Genomic DNA, 20,512 nt, shown 5'->3' with positions numbered 1-20,512 from the left:
AAATGATTAGCAGCTGCTAATGCAGTGATGTTACAACAATTTTTCTCCGTTTTCTTCTTGTGTCCATCTGGATTTATGTTTGTTATTGGATAAAGTGAGACAAAATAATATTATGCATGCCCAGTTGTATAGTTTTAAATGCTTGTTGTAAAATCTTCTTCGATTTAATCCCTCAAAGCATGGCAATCTCTATTTCCTCATCTCTCAATGTAAACAACTTGTGCAGCAACATTAAATCCATCTTGAGAGCTGAATGCCACAGTACTGCCAATATGCTTGATGACGCATTCAGCAGTGAACAAATTAGCCTCAAGTTACAAACTTTCTGCCTTCTGCCAGAAGCTGATAATGTTTTAGAAAATAAGATATCTAAACATGAACTCATAACAAATCCTTGCAAGCTTCATTTCTAATGGGCACCCAACTATCATCTTAAAATGTTCTAATAAAACATGCACAAAAACAAGAATACAAGCTCTAGCCTGTGCTGCTCTCATGGAGGTATACAGCATAGAAACAAGCCCTTCTGCCCATCTTGCCCATGCTGATCAAATCGTCTCCTCAAGCTCGTCCCATTTGCCTACATTCAGTCCATATCCCTCCAAACCTTTCCTATCTGTTTGACCATCTAAATGCCGTAATTGTACCCAACCTACTACTTTCTCTGGCTCTTTCTCATGGAATAAAAATGACTGTGCCCTTTTTTCTTATTTAATCAGTGCAGAGATGATTGAAAGAGATCTCTGTACAAACTTAGCAGAGTAGATCTGAACAATTGCAAATTAATCCCAGATCTAATTTCATTGAAGTAACATTCACATGGGCAGAACAGAAGATTGAAAATACACTCAGATGGCGAAGACTAACTTTAGCTCTGGTGTCTATTTTAACCCTTTAACACAACAAAATGGAGATTTTTTTTTACATAATTGCTTACTTACTGAAATAACCTTTACAAAAATATTTCAGCTTCTGTTTAATATGATCAATATCAGGAAAGTAATAACAGCAATTTTTAAAATTTATAATTTTAATTTTTTTAAATTTAGACGTACAGCATGGTAACAGGGCCATTTCGGCCCAAAAGTCCATGCAGCCCAATTACACCCACTTAACCTACACCCCCACCATCCCCCCCCTATACGTTTTGAACAGTGGGATTAAACCAGAACCCCCAGGAAAAACACATGCAGACATGTGGAGAATATACAACCTCCTTACAGACAGAGCTGGATTTGAACCCCAGTCTGATCAATGGCACTGAAACGGCGTTGCGTGAGATGAAGTTTGAAATTATAAAAACGGCCCAAGGTGTAATCATTCAAAGACATGTTGCTGAGACAGACAAGGGGCTGTAATTCTTGATCAAACCAGGAAGATTTAAGTAATAGGAGATAGGGAGGAACAAAGCCTTTAAGTGATTTTAACATAGAATACGGTTTAAAATTAAGGGGTTGGTGGATGTGGCAGGGTTGTCATAGTGTACCAAACATCCAAATCAATTAATTGATTCAATTTAGTGCAGGTTGGGATTCTAGGAAGTGCAGGTTTGATGGGATTCTGGCAGTGCAGAAGAGAGTGAAATGATATGGTCAGAGTTGGCATTAATAAAAACATGGAGTGGATCAGCTGAAGTAGGATTGAGGTAGAGAAAAAATATATACTGGGGCAACTCAGCAGATCAGGCAACATCAGTGGGAGACGCTTCGTGTTGGGGGAATCATTCATCAGGACACCACTGTAGTAACAGTCTACATCAGTGATATAATGAATATGATTTCAGGGAATAATCTCGGGGTCAAATAAAATACTGAATGCAGTCCAGTTTAGCCTGAGATGTCAAGTAAAAGGAGGAATGTAACTGAAAAATTGAGCTTTTCTCTGGGTCTGAAGGAAATAGTTTATGCTTTCCCAATGTTTTATTCAAGGAAAATTCAGTTCAGTCATTACACTTGTAAAAGTGTAATGAGAGAGGAATGTATTCAGCAATGAGACACCCCATTACCAACAATAGGGAAAATTTTAGGAACAAAACTCCAGAATTAATATAATTTAATACTTGTTAAATACAAGCAGATAAATGAAAGCCCTCATCGATTGTTAAAAGCAAACCATGTGTGATTAATTGATAGAGTTCCAGACAAAATAAGGAGATAATAGATGAGGGCATTTGTTGCACATATGGACTTTCAAAAAGTATTTGAAGTGCAATGAACATTTAGCAAAACGAAATCTCATTTTGAAGGGGCTGTGATTGCAATGATATGACATTGGCTCTGGTACAGAAGACAAAGAATATCCCTGAATGCTTGTGTTGTGCCTGGATGGAAGTGTGCAGTTGTGCCACCCAGCGTTCAGTGCTGGGATCACCATACATTTAATGCATACTAATATTTGGAATACATTTTCAAACACTGCAGATGACCCAAAGTAATGGAGGGAATTTCAAAAAAATAAAGTCACACTTGTTAAATAGGCTGGATCATGGCAGATTCAGAGTCATGAGGGCTTCACAGCATAGAAACAGGCCATCTTGTCTATGCCAAACAACTTGTCCTCCTGCTTTAGTCCCTCTTGCCCGCGTAGCCCCAAATCCCTCCAATTCCCTCCCACCCATTTAGTTGTCCAAGTTTTTCATTAAGGATGCTAACATACTTTGTCTGGCAGTTCATTACATATCCCACCACCCTCTGAGTAAAGAACTGTCCCCTCACATCTCTTCTAAATCCCACCCCTCTCACTTTTTACAGCAGTTATATCCCCTCATCTTAGATTCTCCTACTCTTGGAAACAGACTATCACCACTCACCTTATCAATGCCCCTCATGTTCTTATAGACCTCAATGCGAACTGCTCTCAAGCCTCTTATTCTTTAAAAAAAGCAGGCCTGGCTTTGTCAGTCTCTCACAATAACTCAATTTCTCTAATCCTGTACCATTTACAACTTTATAATATCCTTCCTACATCCAGGCAACCAAAGCTGCACACAATATTCTGAGTGTGGCCTCACTAATATCTTGTAGAACTTCAACATCATGTCCCAATACTTGTATTCAGTGCCCCAACTCATGAAGTTAAATGTCCCATATACTCTTTGTCTAGCTGTGCTGCCATCTTCAAAGAGCTATGTACCAGCATCCCTAGGTCTCTCTGCTCCCTAACTTAATAGCACAATGCCATTACAGAGCAAATACCAAAAATGCAGCATTTTGAACAGCCATTTTGGAAGTTGCAGTGGTTAGACATAGATACACAATGTGCCTAATTCCACCTATTTGACCTACAAACCCAGTATGCTTTGAAGGGTGGGAGGAAACTGGAGCACCCGGAGGAAATCCATGCAGACACGGGAGAACGTATAACAGATGTATCCTTACAGACAGCACAGGATACGAATCCCAGTCGCTGGCACTATAACTTCCTTCCTTCCTTTGGCTTGGCTTCGCGGACGAAGATTTATGGAGGGGTAATGTCCACGTCAGCTGCAGGCTCGTTTGTGGCTGACAAGTCCGATGCGGGACAGGCAGACACGGTTGCAGCGGTTGCAAGGGAAAATTGGTGGGTTGGGGTTGGGTGTTGGGTTTTTCCTCCTTTGTCTTTTGTCAGTGAGGTGGGCTCTGTGGTCTTCTTCAAAGGAGGTTGCTGCCCGCCGAACTGTGAGGCGCCAAGATGCACGTTTGGAGGCGAGATCAGCCCACTGGCAGTGGTCAATGTAGCAGGCACCAAGAGATTTCTTTAGGCAGTCCTTGTACCTCTTCTTTGGTGCACCTCTGTCTCGGTGGCCAGTGGAGAGCTCGCCATAGAACACGATCTTGGGAAGGCGATGGTCCTCCATTCTGGAGACGTGACCTACCCAGCGCAGTTGGATCTTCAGAAGCGTGGATTCGATGCTGTCGGCCTCTGCCAGCTTGAGTACTTCGATGTTGGTGATGAAGTCGCTCCAATGAATGTTGAGGATGGAGCGGAGACAACACTGGTGGAAGCGTTCTAGGAGCCGTAGGTGATGCCGGTAAAGGACCCATGATTCGGAGCCGAACAGGAGTGTGGGTATGACAACGGCTCTGTACACACTAATCTTTGTGAGGCTGTATAACAGTGTAACCACCACACTAACCGTGCCAATGATAGAGCTGTTAACTGCTGTGATACAGTTTAAGTGCTGAAGCTTTGGCTCAAGAGGCTTCTGTAGGGCTAAAACAAGAAATATCAGATCAGATATAATGTAACAAAACAAATGTAATGTTACACAAAATTGCCTTAAGTCTGCAACAATGCAAAGATTTGCCATTAGCTTTGCCCAACGCCCTTTACAGTCAGAAAAAGAGAACCAAAAGTGTTCCCCCTGTCACCGAGTGTCCATGGATTCTCCTCTCATGCTACTACAGCTGCACAAGACTCTAATTCAGTTCAAACTATCAGCAACCTGAGCCAAATCCAACCCATTGACACAATGAGGAAGCCTTTGGTATCTAGGCCCCTTCAGGAACCCTCCTTGCCCTCAGCACCTTCAAGAATCTGGTTCTGATACCTAGTTACCATGAGCCAGCCTCCAGCAGCCTGGTGTGAGTCCTTTAATTTCAAGTCACCAGCATTCTGCGGCCTGTGTGGGTTCTTTGCCTACAAGTCGCCAGCAGCTCACCGCCTGTGTATGTCCTTCAGCCGCAGAGCCCCTCACTAATCCGGCACCATGTTGTCTCCTCTGCTTCTCTTCGGGGAATGTTCTCTGCAAGTAAGGCCAGTAAGACTGGCCTTGTGCCAGTCCACTGCTCCCTTGAAGTATGCAAGCCCTCATGTCCACTGTCAAACACAGGTGCTGCCATCTTGAGCACAGAGCCCTCAGTCACAGGATTTTATATAAAACACTGGTGCCTCCTTTAACACACTGTGTACTGACAATAACCACAACAGCAGTGCGAGTATAAGGCAGCTTTAATAAACTAATATGTACACTAAGAGGTCTTGTCTCTCTGCAAATCAAAACTGGAAGGCTCGACTGTAGTTCTGGACTGCTTTATATACAAGGTCACCAGGATGACCCCTGGTGACCTAGTGGTGTAATTACAGATCACCACATTCACCCCCCCTTAAAAAATTGTTATACCCCCCCCCCCCACCGTCCTCCTTCCCTTGTTTGTAAGTTCATGTCCAAAATTTTTCGTGGCTTCTGTTGCCTTCTGGACCTCCTCGGTAGTGGTATAGGGGTGGGAAGTGCGGTCTGCCTTTCAGCCTTTCTTGGTGGAGGTGTGGGAGTGGGAAGTACTGGTTGGTCATGTGGCCGTGTGGGCTGGGGATCCTCTTGTACGGGATTAGGTCCTGCCATCAACTCTAGGGTGGTGATATTTTGTGGGGCGGGTGTTCCCAGGGTGGGTGGTCTAGTCCTCTGGGGTGACTCGATGGATGACTGTTCTAGTGACTGCTGATGCGCTCCTTGTTGATCCGTAGACATCTGTGTTTCCTCCGTGTTGTTCACACATTCAGCCGGCACGAGATCCCTGGTGGCCACCAAGTCTTCTCTTCCATCTGGGAACGTAATGAAGGCATACTGAGGGTTCGCGTGCCTCAACTCCACTTGATCCACCAGCGGGTCCGCTTTGTGGGGTCTGCAGTGCTTCCGGAGGAGAACAGGTCCCGGTGTCATCATCCATTTTGGCAGCACTGTGCCCGTCGTGGCTTTTCTTGTGAAAGAAAAGATACGTTCATGTGGGGTCATGTTAGTGGCAGTACACAACAAAGAAAGTATAGAGTGTAGGGCCTCTGGCAACACTTCTTGCCATCTAGTAACAGGCAGGTCTTTTGCTTTTAAAGTCAAGAGGACCGTTTTCCAGATAGTGGCATTTTCCTTTTCGACTTGTCCATTCCCCTGGGATTGTAACTTGTCGTGCGGCTGGTAGCAACCCCTCTCTCATCCAGGAACTGCTGTACTTCTGCGCTCATGAATGCAGCTCCCCTGTCTGTGTGTATGTAGTTCGGGTACCCAAATATGCTGAAGATGGGTTGGAGGCATTTTATAACAGTGGCTGCTGATACATCAGAACACGGGATTGCGAAGGGGAAACGTTTAGGAAATAGACATTTCTATTATTGGAAGGGAGCGGGGCTTTAAAATCAAGGCTGAGGCGCTCAAAAGGTTTGGTAGCTTTTATCAGGGTGGCTTTGTCTGGCCGATATAATTGTGGTTTGCATTCTGCACAGATAGGGCAGCTCTTGTTCACTGACCTCACTTCCTCTACTGAAAATGAGAGGTTTTGGGTTTTAATGAAGTGAAACAGTCTAGTGACTCCCCGGGTGGCCCAGCTCATTGTGCAAGTTCTGCAACTGGGACGTGTGGTTAAGGATAGCACAAGTACCTCTGGACAGTGCGTCCGGGAGCTCTTTGAGTCTCCCAGGGAGGTATAGAATGTTGTAGTTAAATGTAGACAATTCTATCCGCCAGCGCAGGATTTTGTCATTCTTAATTCTCCCCGTTCTCGTTATCGAACATAAAAGCCACAGACTGTTGGTCCGTGATGAGTGTGAAGTGTTTGCATGCCAGATAATCTCGCCAGTGCCTTACTGCTTCCACAATGGCTAGAGCCTCCTTCTCTACTGCTGAGTATCTTACTTCTGACCCCTGTAGGGTTCGGAAGAAAAAGGCCACCGGTCATCCGTCTTGATCGATTCATCTATGGACCGCATGGTAGCTTTAGTGATATGGTCCCTAATGTCCCTGAATGCTCTGGTGGCTGCTGGGCACAGTGGGAAAACTGAGGCTTTTATAAGTGGGCGGGCCCTGTCGGCGTAGTTGGGGACCCATTGGGCGTAGTAAGCGAACAGCCCCAAACACCTTTTTAGTGCTTTCAGTGTGTGTGGCACTGGGAGGTCTAGGAGTGGGTGCATACGGGCTGGGCCTGGGCTGATTTCCCCGTTCTGCACTATGTAGTCCAGGATTGGCAACTTCCCGGCACTGAAGATGCATTTGTCCCTGTTGTACGTTAGGTTCCTTTCCTCTGCTGCCTGGAAGAAGCATTTTAAATTTGTGTCTCATGATCCTCCTGAGTGTGGCCACAGATTGTCACGTTGTCTAAGTAAGGGAACACCGCTTTCAGTTGGAACTCATCTACTATTCAGTCCATTTCTCTCTGAGACAGGGTCACTCCATTGGTGACACCGAAGTAAAGTCGCAGAAATTGATGCAGCCTGCCATCTGCCTCAAATGCCATGTAAATGCGATCACTGTTTCTAATGGGCAGTTGGTGGTATGCTGCCTTCAGGTCTATGGTGGAGAACACCTTATACTGTGCAATGTTGTTGACCATGTCTGCTATATGTGGCAGGGGGTAGGCATCTAGTTGGGTAAATTTGTTGATTGTCTGGATGTAATCCACTACCATGCGCAGTTTTTCTCCTGACTTTACTACAACCACCTGGGCTCTCCAGGGGCTGGTGCTCTGCTCTATGATGCCCTCCTGTAGTAGCTTGCGAACCTCTGTCCTCGGGCTGTACTTCCTGCTCTTTGTGGCTATTGATGTGCATTCTGGGGTCAGGTGTGTGAACAGCGGAGGGGGTTCTATGTTCAGGACAGACAGGCTGCAGTGTTGTTTCTTCGTAAGGCGTAGTGGGGGGGATGAGGCCCGTTGTGCACTATTGTAATGCTTTCTAACTGGCACTGAAAATCTAACCCCAATAGTACCAGGGCACAGAGGTGAGGTTTGTGCCCTGGATTTCTAGAGTAACCCTGCAAAACTGTTTTACCTCAGCCGCAAGGCTGCTGGCTGCTAACAGGATCTGGTGCTCACTCAGGCATGTGGGGAGGGCAAGGTTGACTAACCCCTGGTCAATAAAACTTTCAGTGCTTCCACTATCTATTAAGCAATTTACCCTCACATCATTAATTTTGATGCACACAGTGGCGTCAGATAAATTGTGTGGAACTACCTGATTCATGCATAGGGAAGCAAGTCTGGCGTGTCTTTCGTGTCCTTCCATCCGATAGTACTCGGCGTCATATTCATCTCCTGAAGACTGTGTCCTCTGCTTTGTAGCATTTGTCTAAGATGGCCAGCTGCACATGGCATTCTTCTTCTGTTTGTCTGTGGAGAAAGAAGAGTTTTCTCTCCTCTCATTAGCATGAGAATGGGCCTTGCCTGTGGCCTTGGGGCTTCTGTAGACGTTTGCATAATGCCCACGTTTTCCACAGTTGGAAGAGATATTTTCTCAGGCAGGGCCGAGGGCTCTGGGGTGCTTTCTTTGTCCACAGAAAAAGCACTTGGGACCCTCAAGGTGCTGCTGCTGCTGTGGATTCCTGTGAGGCAGCATACTTTTCTTTTAGTTGGGCTAGAGAGTCCAGCAGTGTGACATTTGTCCAAGCCTCAAGGTCCTGTGAGCACTCCTCCAATTCTTCACTGGTGCTTTCTAAAGCTTCTGCAATAGTCCCTGCCTCATCTAGCCCCACCATTCCTTTCTCCAGCAATCGATGTCTCGTCTCAGTGGATTGTATGCCCGCAATAATTCTGTCCCTAATAAGGTCCTCCGCATACTCCTGAGCTGATACTGCTTTAAAGTTGCAGCCTCTCGCCAGGTCTTTCAGAGAGAGAGTATAAAGTCTCTGGCAGACTCCCCTACTTGTTGTGACCTGGTCATGAGTCTGTACCGGGAGTGGATTTCACTATGCCCCTCACTGTAATGCCTCTGTAAAATGCTCATTGCCTCTTGGTAGGACCTGGCATCCTGTATAAGGGAGTAAGGTGGTCTCCCAGCTGGGCTAACAGCAGCATTAATAGCTCTTTATCCGATGCCTCAGCACCCTCCACATAATTCAGAAAGCATCTCTGCCAGCGGCTGAAGTGTGTGCCAGCTCCAGGATTTCTGGGGTCGAGCTCCAGCCTGTCTGGTCACAGCACATGGCTAAGCTGCAGTCTCTGGTCCCTTAAATGTAGCAAGGGTGGACCCTGGGTTACTGGGAGCTGCTGGTAGTGCTTCTGTGGGGCTTGTGTCTGCTGGAGGAGTAACCTGGGTGCTTGGGACTGGTGGCTGAGTCTCTGTCTCTGGCTTTGGGACATTTGCAGTGGGCTTAGTGGGGATCCCAGCAGTAGCATCAAGTCTCTGTGGTACTGAGGAAACTGCTGGGGGAGTGATGGTAGCAGTGACTGCTTTCCCTGGCTCTGGAGTGTTTGGGAATTCTGCACATATGTGGCGATCGGGAGCACGACTTGTGGAGATCCTTCCACCCGCACTTGTAGTGGCCCCTTTCTGATCGGACCGGAGTTTAGGATCGGCGGCACCTGTACCGGCGAACCCACAGGCAGGCAGGGCTCTTGGCCATTTCTTTCCTGCCCTATCGTACTTCTGTGGTCTTCCCTGCATTCCACCATGATTCTAGTACAGCGGTTCCTCGCCATCTCTGTCCTCAGAAGCACGTGCGTGCTAGTCATCCCTGGATTCCATTCCTCAGGAAGAGTCTCCAGGTGGTCGGGAATGCATGTTGGAGCAGAAGCAGCTTCCATCCTAGCAGCTATCATATTAGTTTATTAAATTGTACTGACAATAACCACACCAGCAGTGCGAGTATAAGACATCTTTAATAAACTAATATGTACACTAAGAGGTCTTGTCTCTCTGCTGAGAGACACCTTCTCCTAAGCTGGAAGGCTAGACTGTAGCTCTGGACTGCTTTATATACAAGGTCACCGGGATGACCCCTGGTGACCTAGTGGTGTAATTACATATCACCACACACTGCTTAAAGCCTGTACAGCCATCGGCAGTCAGACTGAATGGTAGGACCCCGCGGGGGAGCTCTGTGTCTCTTCTCCCCAGGTCCGCACCAGTGGCAGCGCTGTCGTTGCAGCAGCTCTGGCATCCCCACCATTTTTATTTAGGTAAGGCTTGTCATTTCATTTCTCTTCAATGGTTAGTGCAGTGGGATGGCAGATAGGGTGGTGCAGTGCTCCTCCTGCAGGAAATGGGAAGTCAAAGTATGTTCTCGTGTCCCCAATGACTATGGCTGTGGGAAGAGCAAATGACTATGACTCCTAACAGACTAGATCAAAGAGCTGGAGTTTCAGTTGGATGTACAACAGATCATTCAGGATAATGGGGAAGGTCAAGAAGGGTGGCATGAGCTCGGGTGGTGGCTACATAATAAGGAGGATGATGCAAAGCAAGAGAGGATGGTAATGGCACATAGACAAGCAAGATGAGAAGCAGAGCAGGAAAGCTGTATAAAGAAGAGAAAGAGAAAATTCCAGTGACTAGCGGGTTCCGCAGGGATCTGTTCTGGGACCCCTACACTTTGTGATTTTTTTATAAATGACCTACATAAAGAAGCGGAAGGAATGGGTCAGTAAGTTTGCAGATGATACGAAGGTTGGAGGAGTTTTGAATAATGCTGAAGGTTGCCGAGGGTTACAAATGGATAAAGACAGGATGCAGAGTTGGGCGGAGAAGTGGCAGATGGAGTTCAATCCGGATAAATGTGAGGTGATGCATTTGGAAGGATAAATCAAAAAGCTGAGTACAGGGTTAATGGTCGGATACTTAACAGTGTGGAGGAACAGAGGGTCCTAGGAGTCCAAATCCATACATTCCTCAAGGCTGCTGTGCAGGTTGATAGGATAGTTAAGAAGGCCAATGGGATGCTGGATTTCATTAATAGGGGGACTGAGTTGAAGAATCAAGAGGTCATGTTGCAACTCTTCAAATCTCTGGTGAGACCACACTTTACTATTGTGTTCAGTTCTGGAAGGATGTGGAAGCTATGGAGAGGGTCCAGTGGAGATTCACCAAGATGTTCCTGGATGAAAAATGTCTTATGAGATAAGGTTAAGTGAGCTGGGACTTTTCTCTTTGGGGCAAAGAAGGCGCTAGCTGTCCACCTTATCTATGCCTCTCAGAATCTTGTAGACCTAATCGAGGTATTAGTGCCTTTTGCCCAGGGCAGTAAAAGAAACACCAGGGGACATCTCTACAAAGTGAAGGGTGGAAAGTGCAGGAGAGACACAGAGTTGTGGGTGCCTGGAATACCTTGCCAAGGGTGCTGTAGGAGGCCAAAACATGAAAGGCATTTAAAAAACTCATGCACATGGATGAAAGAAAAATAGAGGGTTACAAGGTAGGAAGAGTTTAGCTTTTTTTTGGTAGGAGTATATAGATCAGCACAAAGATGAGAGCCAAAAGTCCTGTACTGTGCTGTAATGTTCTATGTCTACTCTGCAGCTCAAGCAATATGTGTGGACAAAGAAACAGAGTTAACATGTCAAGTTGCAGACACTATACAGTGCACACTTAGCTAAGTGATGCAATTCCATGTGGGCAAAGGATATCCCCTTTATCTTGTAATGTTTTTGCTGGAGTCCAAACTCCCATTCATGCAAGACGATGGAATTACAATGGCAGCTACACAGCCACAAGGATCTTAATAGAAAGTGCCACTGAGTTCCTCGAGGTGAGATCGATCCTGAGCCCTGTACAGTTTAGGGTGCCTGCAGTGCTCATCCAGGACAATCTTGTGACCCTGTCATTTTTTGCATGAAACACTTATCTGAAGACCCTGCACCTCTTAATGATCAGAATAGAGAGTGTAAAATAAAGGAGAAATGGGCAATGGCACAGTTACCAGATAAGCATTTAAAACTGAGGATCAGAAGTGCCTTGAAGAGGATGTGAATTTCCAGGATTCTCTGCCCAGGAGGATGTGGAGGTGAAATCCCAAGGGAATTATAGACTGGGGAAGATTAGCTCTGATGATATGAAATGGCTGGGCAAGCTGGAAGGGCCAGGTGGCCTTCTTCTGCTCCTACTTCCACATGCCTTTGTGTCAAGACCTTACCACAAAGTGGTATGGAACGAAAAGTGATGATTTGCTATCACACCACACCAGTGCCTGACAGTAATCACAGCATTAAATCCCTTTATCACTCCATGGCATGACCAGTGCCCATTGCCCATCAGAATCAGCATGGATCAGTAAATGGAAGCAGGCAATTAGTCATACTGGCTGCAACAGAATGACAGAGGTTGTATGCCACAGTCAGGGATTCAAATCCTTAACTAGCAAAATCAGTTAAAGCTCGTCTAGATTGCTGCTTTGGGCGGGATTGTCTCAGAGGCAGTCAGTCCCACAAATGGTAGCTTCACATTGTGGGCTCCTCTGCACCAAACCATAAACCAAATGTTTGAACCTGCGGTTCCTATCACATTGAACAGGATGAGTATTGTGACAACACATATTGTCAGTTGGTTAAAACTAATTTCTCACGATGGTCTAAACTCAGCTCATGTTCCCTGTTAGTGAGTGAACAATTCAATCTATGGTTTATCCAAAACAAGTAGGAAACCGCCCACGAGTATAGCTACAATAGCAGTCTGCCACCTCATTCAACACAAGGTAGCATGCAGCACCATCAAACTCTGAGCATTTAATTTCTGTCCCTCATTGACTCCATGCTTGTAGTGTGTGTAATGTTGCTTATGGATGATAGCAACTTGTGAGATCTTGCTCCCCCTCAGAAGGAAAAGCCTTGATCTGTTCCATCTTAGGACAAAGGTTTACTGTTGGGTGCATACTTTCAAAAGCAAAACTGAGAAACACAAAATCTGCAGCTGCTGGAGTCCTGAGCAGGCAACAAATTGTTGGTGGAGCTGAACAGGTCAAACATCAATTCGCATCTGAATTCTTTATCAAGACAAGGATAGAAGCAGAAAATTACACGTTTAAAGGGAGAAAGAAGAAAGAAGCTGAATTTTCTGCATTTGCGTTATAACGTCCAATGATCCTGTATTATTTCCACCATCCAGTTTTTCATCTTCTAGTTTGATCTCAGCTTCAGCATTCAAAACAATGTCATTTTTCATATTACACAAATGACATCAGACTCTCCATCACCTTATCCGGGTTGGCTGCAGTCTTTAATTGTATTCCCTTAATCTATCCTTTCCACAAATTTGGCATGGTCCAAATCTCTGTTGCCCATATCACAGCACTAAGCACCAACATTTACCACATACTTGGTGATTTGCACTGATAGTCAGCTATGCAATGTTGTGTTTTTAAACATCTCACTTTCCCTATCTTTATCTTTCTCTCTCCATGAAAATCCCTCCAGGCACACTATCCAGAGATGTCTCTTCACATTCCATCACTGCACCAGTTATTTCCATTTCTTCACCTGCCAAGGCCCCAAGATCAGAAATTGCCTCTCTAAACATTCACCCTCCACCTCTATTTTCATGTTCTAAGATTACATCATCCAATACATTCTGGCAACTCTTCTAAGAAGAGCTGTGTAATGTTTTCCCATATTAAAGGTACCATATAAATACATACGGTTTTTGCAACTGCTGTAGTAGTAGAGGGGGGCTTAAAGGTCAATTGCCCAAAAACGTGGTATGTGGTCAAATGAAATCAGCATTGCAAAGATCTGGCAAGTACTGCCTTAAATGAAAGGGATCTAATAATAACACAAGAAATGGAGTAAAACATTCTGTGGTGAGGTCCTGTTGAAGGGGTAAATAAGAGGAGATGACTGAGAGCTGTCGTCTGCCCTCAGCAAGGAGAGATCAGTGTGCCAGCCACAATAGTATCACCCTTGTCTGCGGGTTTGATAGTGAGGTGGGAATTGTTTCAGAGAGTGTGGAGAGAAGAGCGTTCAGAGGAGGTGAGATTGGAATAAAAGAGGTGAGTAGTTTGAGACGGTTGGTGTCTCGGCGGTGAGTGGAAATAAAATGTTCTAGACCGGGCAGCTGGCCAGGACAAGGTGTCCAAGAGGAGGAAGAAGGCTTAAAGCAGCAGAAGGGGTTTTGAGTAGGGGTGGAGAATCCTGGTTTCTCCAGCATTGTGTTTTTACATATGAAATAGAACTGAACTAAGAAAAGTAAGGGAGATATTTATTGAGGAGTGGAGTATGAAAAGGGCAATGGGACTAGAAGTAAAACACTAAATCTGTTGGCATAACAGGCAGAATGGGCTGATTTAAGATTTGAACTGGATCTCCAAAGTACCTCAGGGATTGATAGTCTAGGAGTCACAAATAAAATAAAAATGTTTTCCAGTGTTAATATTTAAATGGGGCCAGCACACATTCAGTGAAAACCTGCAAAGACTACCAGGTAAAGGCAAGTCTCAATAAATGAGTCATGCTTTAAAGGCAATTCCCAAGGCATAATTTAGATACAAGTAACTTGGGTAATAAAATGGAGTTTATTAAACATTGGATGTAATTTCAAGGTACAAAACCACAACATGCAATATTATAAAATGAAATATTGCCATGGGAAATCTCCACTTATCTAATTACCCATGAAAAGCATTAAAATATGGAGCTTATTTTCCATAATTCTTTATGCTAGGAAAGGGAAACATTTACATAAACACTTCACAGTAGCTTTGACTTCCTCTGGCCTCATTCCGTCAACATATCACATCATCTTTTGGTCCCACGCTGCGATGAGTTCTGGCAAAGACAGGACAGTATTGGAGTATTCTCATTTCCTGCTGTCTGCTTCACTTTGTGAATAACAGTTAGTAAATCCTACTGGCAAAAACCCTGAGACAATTCAATACTTCTCTAATTCAAAGCAAACTCACAAACAGATAACTCACAAAGCCTTGACATGAATGTCCACTAGCCTTAAAACCGAAGTGCATTGTGGAAGCAGAAGATTTACGCATACACTGGATATGGCTGCTGAAGTTATTGTTTAGTAAATCACCACGACAGATTTTAATTTCAAAGCTACTTTTCCCAAGTTGTGAAGGTGGAATCTTTGATTATCTACTGAGAGTGCAATCATTCTCGTTCCTTAATAGAACATCCCACAGATCACACAGAGGAGACACTGGCAAAGCTGTGGCTCTCCAGTACCTGAAACAATTTGCATATTCACTATAAAGCTGACAGAAAATAGTTCAGCTCCAGATTGGTGGGGTGGGGGGGGGGGGGGGGGCGGGGTGAGGGGTAGGCCTGTACTGCCAATCAGCCTATTGTCAGCCCCCAGTGGCTTAATTCAACATCTATCAGTACTGCCAACCTTATTAAAGTAGCTGTAACTGAACTGGGTAGTATAATTAGTATTGGCAGAATTCAGGTATGCAGGGAGTGGGCATAGCTGGTGGTCCTTCCCAGATACACTTGAAATAATGTTCTATACACGTAAAATGGCTATTTTCTTGTGTCAATCACTTCCACGTCTTTTGAAAAGAAACCTTATTATATATTCATGCAGAAAAATTCTAATGAAAGCCTTTAGCTGATGCAGTGCAATGTACTGTTTGGGCAGAAATAACACCACCTCTGCCTGCTTGTTACATTAAACCTGCAGAAGGCCCTTTTAACACTGCTATCATCAGTAAGGAGGTAGAGGAGTCTGAAGACGAATACCCAAGTTACAAAAACAGTTTCTCCCCTTTTGCCATCAGATTTATGAATGGGAAATGAACCACAGGCACAATCTTTTTTTCCCTCTTCTTTTGCACTAATTTATCTATTTTTAATAACGTATTTACAGAAATGTAATGTATAGCAATATTTTCACCTGTAATGCACAATACTGCTGCTACTGGAAAACAACAAATTTCATGATATATGTTCATAACAATAAACCTGATTCTGAACTTTTTTCAAATCGTTTCAGTCTGAATATATGTTTATAACCATTCATATTGTTTTACACATTTTTCCTGGGCTTTCTGGATCAGAGCATGAATGAGATTTTTAATTTAATAACTGCTGAATCATTGTTAAGAATTGAAGGTATGGAAACTCTTTTCAAAAGTGTGAAAGAAAAAAAATCTGTAAAGTGTTGCCCACAGTGTCTGAGGATGAACCACTGCATTCACTTGCAATGCTCCTTGGGAGCTCACTAATACCATATTATCCTAATGCCAGTACATTATGCTTTAGATTGAGGTGGTCAAACTACAGCCTGAGGGCCAACTGCAGCCCATTGCCCATTTTTAAGTGGCCCAGGGTGAATTTTAAAAATAAAATGGAATATGGCCTATGTTCTAACAATAATTTGCACTGTATGTACATTGCACTTCTTAGTTTCAACACTAGATGCCGCCGCCATTTTGAACAACTACTAGACCAACCACTGCAATGTTACTCATTGATGAAAACGTTTACCTCAGTTTAATAAAACTGTTTATGTCAGTTGATTAAACATGATGGAACCGAAAAGATGGAAAATAGCAAGGAATTTCTAAAAATTTCAGACACATTGGGAAAATAAATACTTTCTCACAGAAGTCAAGGGGAAGTGTGTTTGTTTAATTTAAAAGGAATCTGTTAACTTTAATAGCCTATCCTGAGATTTACAAATTGAATCACAATTATTAAGGTGGACACATTGGGCCATGAACTATATTCTCTGAGAGTTGTGGAGAAATGGTGGAGATGGCCTTGTTCCTTTCTTGATCTTTTATCCTGTTCTTATTTTGCACCCAGATTTTTATTTTGCATTGCTTTTTGAATGAGAGTTTTATTGCATCAATTTAAATTAAAGCGTAGCAGATACCAAAATGCCTACTGTAATATGTGAGCACATCAATAAACTACTGCAATGTCAACAGTTCAGTAGTGTCATATAGTTACTTTGATAGAAAATTAATTTTCGATGGCTCAGTGTTTTTCTGGTCTAAAAACACCATTTTTCTTGCAGTGCAACTGGTTGAACACTGCTGGGCTTAATATTGTTTAGCACGTGGCTCCTTTTATTTTCCTGTATGTAACCCACACCAAAAGGTTTGGCCACCCCTGGACATGAGAAGTCATGACAAGAAGATGCACTTGTGTGATAAAGACTATTGGGTAATGGCTTTCTGGACAGCACTATGCCCATAATGCCTCTTTCTGAATAGACAAGTGACTTCATCTTGGATGTAACAATGGCACCACCCTGTGGTCTACACTGGATATCCCACCAAGGGCATTCCCACACTTCTTCCACAGACAAACTGTCTTTGATGAAACTACATTCAATTTGTCCAGCTATTTACATGCAACAAATGAACATCAAGGGAAGTAGTTTAATAAAACTATATAACCCTTCCAGAAGGGCAGCATGGTTGATGGAGCGGTTAGCACAACGCCTTTACAGTGCCAGTGATTGGGACTGGGGTTCGAATCCCACGCTGTCTGTAAGGAGTTTGTGCATTCTCCCCGTGTCTGCGTGGATTTTCCTCAGGAGCCTCCAGTTTCCTCCTACCATTCAAAACGTAACGGGGGTGTAGGTTAACTGGGTGTAAGTTGGGTGGCACGGGCTGTGGGCCGAAATGGCCTATTACCATGCTGTATGTTTAAATTTAAACAAAAAATAAATATTTCTTGAGCATCTCTCTAACTAGTATGATTTTGTGATTAAGCTTCCTCCCCACAATTAGCTGAATGCAGGCTGTTCTTTTCGAGGTCCAACATGTCTTCCCTGCTCACTCACTCATCAGCAAGCCTGACAACCAGACTCAGCCAGTCTCTTCTCAAAAGACATGTCAATCTGGGCAATTAGTAGAAATATCCCCTGTAAATGTTTCCAAGATTTCTAAATGAATTTTTATTGCCCAGAGCACTCTGGTTCAAACTCTTCATCTGCATTTTTATCTCTAATTTCCAGCTCTGCTGTTCTGTGAATTTATTCCCTTGAGGGCAGTATTTAAATCATTTATAGGACTTTTAACATCATGCAACTTAGGAGCACAAGTGGCCCACTCAGCCCTTTGAGTTTAATGTGTTGTATTATGGAATGTAAAATAGAGAAATGTTGCATTTTGGGTGGTCTAACATGAATGGTAGGTATTAGGGAGTGTTGTTGAGCAAAGGGGTTTAGGAGTACAAGTACATAGAACCCTGAAAGTTGTGTCACAGGTCAAGAGGCTCTCGCCATATTTGCTTTTATCAGTCAGAACATCGAGTGTGGAGTGGGACGACATGTTGCAATTGTACAAGATGTTGGTGAGACCCTATTTGTAACATTGTGCTCATGTTGATATTAAAAAATCATGAGAGGAATAGATCGGGTGAAGACAGAGTAGAGGAATCAGGAACTAGAGGATCAGGAACTAGAGGAATCAGGAACTAGAGGAATCAGGAACTAGAGGAATCAGGAACTAGAGGAAATAGGTTGAAGGAGGGGGAGAGATATTTAACAGCAACTTGAGTGGATAACTTTTTATACACAGAGGATGGTGAGTGCATGGAAGAGGTGGTTGAGACAGGTAATTTTGCAACATTAAAGGAAGGATTGGACAGATACATGGATAGGATGGGTTTAGAGCAGTGCTTTTCAAACATTTTCTTTCCACTCACATAAGGGATTGCTTAAGGTGGTACGTGAGTGGGAAGAAAAGATTGAGACCCACTGCTCTAGACCCAATTGTTACTGAAATATTTTGTTTGAGAAAAATTGCCATTGGCCCATTTCCTTTGGAGTTATGAAACCGTGCACATAACAAGTCAATTAGGGTTGAATTGGAGCATATTCTTCCTATTTTTATATTAATTTCCATAAATTCCCTTTGTAGCCTCGTGACCTCATTCCCTAAAAGAAAAGGACAATTCAGATGTCCTGGAACAGGCGGCCTTATTTTGAGACCAGATGCAGTTGAGGTGGAGAAACTGAGAGAAAGGATGGGATCCTCACAGGAGATAGAGTGGGGGAAGTTGTAGTCTGGATTTCCATGGGAGCCAGTGGATTTGGAGTAAATGTCAATCTATAAGCTGATATCCTGACAGGGAGATGTAGAAGGAGAGAGAAGTGTCAGAAACTATGTAATTAAATTTGAGAGCAGTGTGGAGGTTCACAAAATGGCGTGGCATCAAGACTATAACAGATTACAAGTAAATCTTGCGAGTTAATGACAATAATGCCTCTCTTCTGGATAGATTGAACATCTTCTATGCACGGGTTTGAGGAGAAGAACAGGATGACACCAAAGAAAGCTCTGTGTCTACCCCCCCCCCCCCACCACGATGAACAGACCCCTGAATAGCCACGGCCAAGGTGAGAACCCTATCAAAGGTGAACCTACGCAAGGCAGCATGACCAAACAACTTACCTGGTTGGGTACTGAAGGACTGCGCAGATCAATTGACGTAGGTCTTCGTGGATATCTTCAACACCTCACTGCAGCAGTCCATCATTCCAGCAGGATTCAAGACAGCCACCATCATCCTGGTACCTAAGGGATATAGTGGCACTGATATCCACCATTATGAAATTCTTCAAATGTCTGATGATGGAATGCATCAAAGCACACCTCCCAGAGACACTGGACCCATTTCATAATGGTAGAGGTCAGTGGCATTTCAATTTGCCTATCAACCATGCTGCTGTTCATTGAATTCAGCTCTGTGTTTAATATGATCATTCCCCAGAGGCTGGTGGAGAAGCTGTCCTCGCTGAGACTCAACATCCCTCTCTGTAACTGAATCCTGGCCTTCCAAACAGAAATGCCACAGTTTGTTTAGGTTAGTAGCAGAACATTTAGCACTGACACGCTGAGCACCAGCACACCTTAGGGTTGTGTGTTCAGCCATGCTCCTTTCACGCTACTGACCCATGACTTCATTGCCGAAACCAGCACCAACAGTGAAATTAGTTTTGCACATGACACAACAGTAGTTGGCCCCATCAGCAACAATGATGAATCACACTACAGAGAAGAGGTGGAAAATCTCTTGAAATGATGGAAGAGTAACAACGGGAGTCTCAACGTGAACCAGACGAAGGAGATGATATTGAACTTCAGGAGGATTAGGAATGACCACCCTCCACTTCAAATCAACAACTCAGTAGTAGAGAGAGTGGAGAGCACCAAGTTCCTCGGAGTTCACTCAACTAATAACCTGTCATGGACAGACACACATCTCCTCAATTGTCAGGAAAGTGCAACAGTGACTAAACTCCTGAGAAGACTGAAGTGGGCAAGGATACTGGCCAACATTATGTCAACCTTCTACAGGAGCTCTATCAAGAGCATCCTGGCCGGCTGTATCACAGGGTGGTACCATTGCTGCAGAGAAATGGATCAGAGGTCATTCCACAGGACCATAAGAGTGGTAGAGAGGAGCACTGGAGTCTCCCTTTCCCCTATCAATGTGATCTACCGGGATTGTTATCTGAAAAGGGTGTGCACAATCATTGAGGACCCCTCCCACCGTGTGCACAGCTGCTCCCATCAGGAAAGAGATACAAGAGCCAACACCACCAGGCTGAAGATCAGTTCCTTTCCACGGGGAGTGAGAATGCTGAACGACTAAAGGAACTGCTCACACTAACCATCTGAGACACTCATGTTCACAAAACAATATTTATTTATGTGCAGAGATGAAATACTTGCCCTGCATTTGTATTGTTCACCTGCATGTGTGTTATGTCTGGTTACCTGGCTGCATGTTTTTCACCGAGGACTGGAGAATGCATTTGTACAATTAGATGACTGTGGTGCGCTGTTGGTCAGAAGCAAACACACAAAACCAAAAGACTGTACAACAGGCTTTATTCAACATAGACTTCTACAGAGCTAGCTGTGAGGAGAGCT

General features: G+C 44.1%; 1 long non-coding RNA gene across 34 annotated transcripts in view; it reads right to left on the bottom strand.

Moving 5' to 3' along the window:
• Positions 1-20,512, bottom strand: part of LOC138744395 (uncharacterized) — a 461,764-nt gene that overhangs the window by 426,874 nt on the left and 14,378 nt on the right. The window contains exon 4 of one of the 34 annotated variants that reach the window (XR_011345500.1): positions 4,115-4,191. The exons of the other annotated variants lie outside the window; for them this stretch is intronic. This is a non-coding gene — a long non-coding RNA (uncharacterized lncRNA). The remainder of the gene's footprint in view (positions 1-4,114; positions 4,192-20,512) is intronic. 34 annotated transcript variants of the gene reach the window in all.

The sequence above is a fragment of the Narcine bancroftii genome, chromosome 10, assembly GCF_036971445.1.
Source record: "Narcine bancroftii isolate sNarBan1 chromosome 10, sNarBan1.hap1, whole genome shotgun sequence".
NCBI lineage: Eukaryota > Metazoa > Chordata > Chondrichthyes > Torpediniformes > Narcinidae > Narcine > Narcine bancroftii.
This window is presented reverse-complemented; position numbering and strand designations above follow the sequence as displayed.